A 3442-nucleotide genomic window follows, 5' to 3' on the forward strand; every position below is an offset into this window, starting at 1 on the left:
TAGAGGCCTGTGCATGAAGAGATCGTGCAATAGGCCTTCCTTTCCCTTGGCTTCTGGCACCAGTTTGCACCTGGGGCCCAGGCCTTTGCTCTGGCCCCAGAAACGTCAGGCCTCGCTGCTCCACTGGCCCGGGCCGTGAGGCTTCACTCCACCGCTTGGAGCTACGTATGCAAATTAACCACCATCTTTGTTGGCAGTTAATTTGCATATCGTGCTGATTAGCCAATTGGAGGCATAGCGAAGGTATGGTCAATTACCATGTTTGTCTATTATTAGATAGGATATATATATATATATATCACTGTAGAAATAATTTGAGACTTAGAATGATGTTGTCTTACTCCAAAGAGAATTTGTATTTTCTTCTGGAAAGTAGTTAAGGGGACTAACAATGTGAGCTTTCTTAAGTTAATATTAAGGATTGAGTTTATTTGGAGCTCAGCTTCCGTTTCTGCCAGATTTGAACTACTTCTGACTCACACTTATTCCTAAGGGTTAGCTTTTGGTGATTCCAACTCTAAATCTGGTGGAGAGTCCCCCGGGCATACTCTGGATCACATACTTTGTCCTATTAGTCTCTTTACATTGTTAAAGGTGCTGTTCAGATTCCCAACCCCTCAGCTACCTTTTCTCTTAATGAAAACGTAGACCTTGGTGCTGGATTTACCCCTCTGGGTTTCTTTCTTCTTCCAAAACTTATTATTCTTCGCCATTTTGTTAGCTATCTAATATCTTCAGGCAGTTTTTATAATTAGTCTTGCTGTTCTACTTGTTCTTAGGATAGGTACATATAATTTAGGCAAACATTACCAGAAGCAAAAATCCCAAGAGGGAGTTGAATACGTTCACAACTCTATGTCCTTTTTTGCCATTTTTTCCTCTTCTATTCTGAACAACTTTAACTCTCACTTTCCCACTGCATCCGCTCTGAGCAAGATCACCAAGTGTTTAAGTTTCAGTCCTTATCTTACTTGCTTACCCAGTAACATTTGACAACTTTGATGACTCTCTCTTTCTTGAAACATTTTCTTTCCTTGACTTCTGAGAAACCATACTCTCCTTCATGCTTTCTCTGTTTCTTTTGCTGGCTCCTCTTCCTTTTCCCATCATCTCAAAGTTAGTAAGGTTAACTACTGGGTGCCTTCTTTTCTCTATCTACACCCACAATGTAGGTGACCTCCTGGAGACGTATGGCTTTAAATACAAAACATTGAAAGTGTGTTGATAGGCCCCAAATTTATCTTTTATCTTGAGCCTTGACCTTTCACCTGGGCACCAGCTTATTACATCTAATTGCCTTTTTGACAACTCCGCTTGAATGTCGAAAAAATATCTCAAACATAAAATTCTAAAGGTAAAACTTTAATTTCCTTCCCATCCCCACCCAACTCAAGACAGACACTCAGGGGTTATAGTTGATACTGCTCTTTACCTCATACACCACATCCAAATTTTCAACAAATTCTACAGAATATATTCTGCACCCAGCAGTGTCTCAACACTAAAATAATCTTGGTCCAAGACACTATAGTCCTTCTCCAGAATTTCTGAAATCCTTCAACTGGTCTTTCTGCTCCTACGCTCATCCTCAACCCCTGCTGCCACCACACGCATAGAGTATTTTCTACCCAGAAACCATGTGATGCTTCAAACATGTAAATGTTGCCATGTCACCCCTCTGCACAAAATCCTCCAATGTCTTCCCATAAAACATAAAATAAAATAAAAACTCTTTATTATGTACAGATACAAAATCTCTACAACATCTACACCCCGCCCACTTTTCTGAACTGAAATCCTGCTAGTCTTTACCTCAGTCAAAACACAACGATCTCCTTATTTTTCCTCAAACACAAATTCATTCTCACAGTAGGGCCTTCATACTTGCTATTTCCTCTTCCTGGAATGATCTAACTTTCCCCTAATTAGCTCTTTTACATCGTTACATCTGTTGAGATGTCGTCTCTTCAAAGTGGCCTTCCCTGACTACTCTGTCTAAAATAGTCCTCTCGCCTTTTCCTTGGCTTAACTTATGTAATTATTATTTCATCCAACACTAGATATTTTACAGGTATACTTGTGTTTGTCTGGTTCCTCCACTCATGAGAAAAAACACTTTGTCTTATTCATGACAATATCCTCATGACCGAGAACAGAGCCTGACACATAGTAGAAATTCAATAAATACTTGTTGAATGGATGGATGAATGGATGGATGAATGGATGGATGAATGGATGGATGAATGAACAAATAAACAAATAAGGAACATGGTTGTAACATCAATAAATGGTTGAGACAGTAGTGTTTAGGAAACAAAATCATTTAGATGAGTGGTTCTCAAGGTGTGGTCCACAGACCAGTAGTATCAGCATCACCTGGAATTAAAATTAAAATTCTGGAATCCCCACCCCAAATCTATTAAGAAACTGGGGGTGATGAGAGCAATGTGTTTTATTAAGTATTTTCTGAGATCCTGATGCATAATATGTTTGAGATCCACTGGTGTTAGGGATACACAAAACCTGATCCATTGCCTAATTTTGTAAGTAAAGTTTTATTGAAACATAGCCACTTCCATTTATTTGCATATTGTTTATGGCTGCTTTTGCAGTGTTGAGTAGCTGCAACAGAGACCTTATGCCCACAAAGCCTATAATATTCTATCTGGCCCTTTGCAGAAAAAAACTTTATACCTAGTTTAAATCAATACCTTATCTATATATATAAAAGCCTAATGTGCAAATTGTCCCCTCAGGAGTTTGACCATGAGTTCAATCACTTGCTATGATGTGTGCTGACCATCAGGGGGTGGCGTGGAATGAAGGAAGACCCCAGCTGCCAGCTGAAAGACCCTAATCAGCCCTGATCGCTGGCCAGGCCTAAGGACCCTACCTGTATAAGAATTTCATGCACCAGGCCTCTAGTACCATATAATTATGGCAGAGCAGCACATATATCTATTTTCTTTCCACCAAATGCCACTGACATGAAAGAAAAGCTATGGTTAAAGAAGAATCCATAACAGACTGAAAAACAGGTAAAGGTGGCATCAGTGGACCAGAAAACTTGAGGAAATTTCAGTACATGAAAACTATTTGGGGGAATGGGGAGGGAGAAGATGAAATCAAATCAACAAAGAAACTGCAACACAAGATTCAAATAAAAGCTATTGCAAAGCTTCCTAAGAAAACTCTGGATAACCTTTATGCTCCAAGTTAACCAAACCAACTCAGTGCTGGAGAAGTCATTGGATGAGTCATTGAAGGATTAGTCAGAAGATCTGGCCAGTGGCTCTTTCACCCAAAGATCTAAACAGCTGTCTGCAGGCTTTATTTATAAACAAAGCTAAGAGGTTTGGGGAAAGTTTCCTGGCTTCAGTGTTTGGGCCTAAGAAGCAGAGTCCAGCAAGAATGCCAGTGATAGAAGAGGACAGAAAGAAAA

Source organism: Myotis lucifugus, unplaced genomic scaffold, assembly GCF_000147115.1.
Source record: "Myotis lucifugus unplaced genomic scaffold, Myoluc2.0 scaffold_15, whole genome shotgun sequence".
Lineage (NCBI taxonomy): Eukaryota > Metazoa > Chordata > Mammalia > Chiroptera > Vespertilionidae > Myotis > Myotis lucifugus.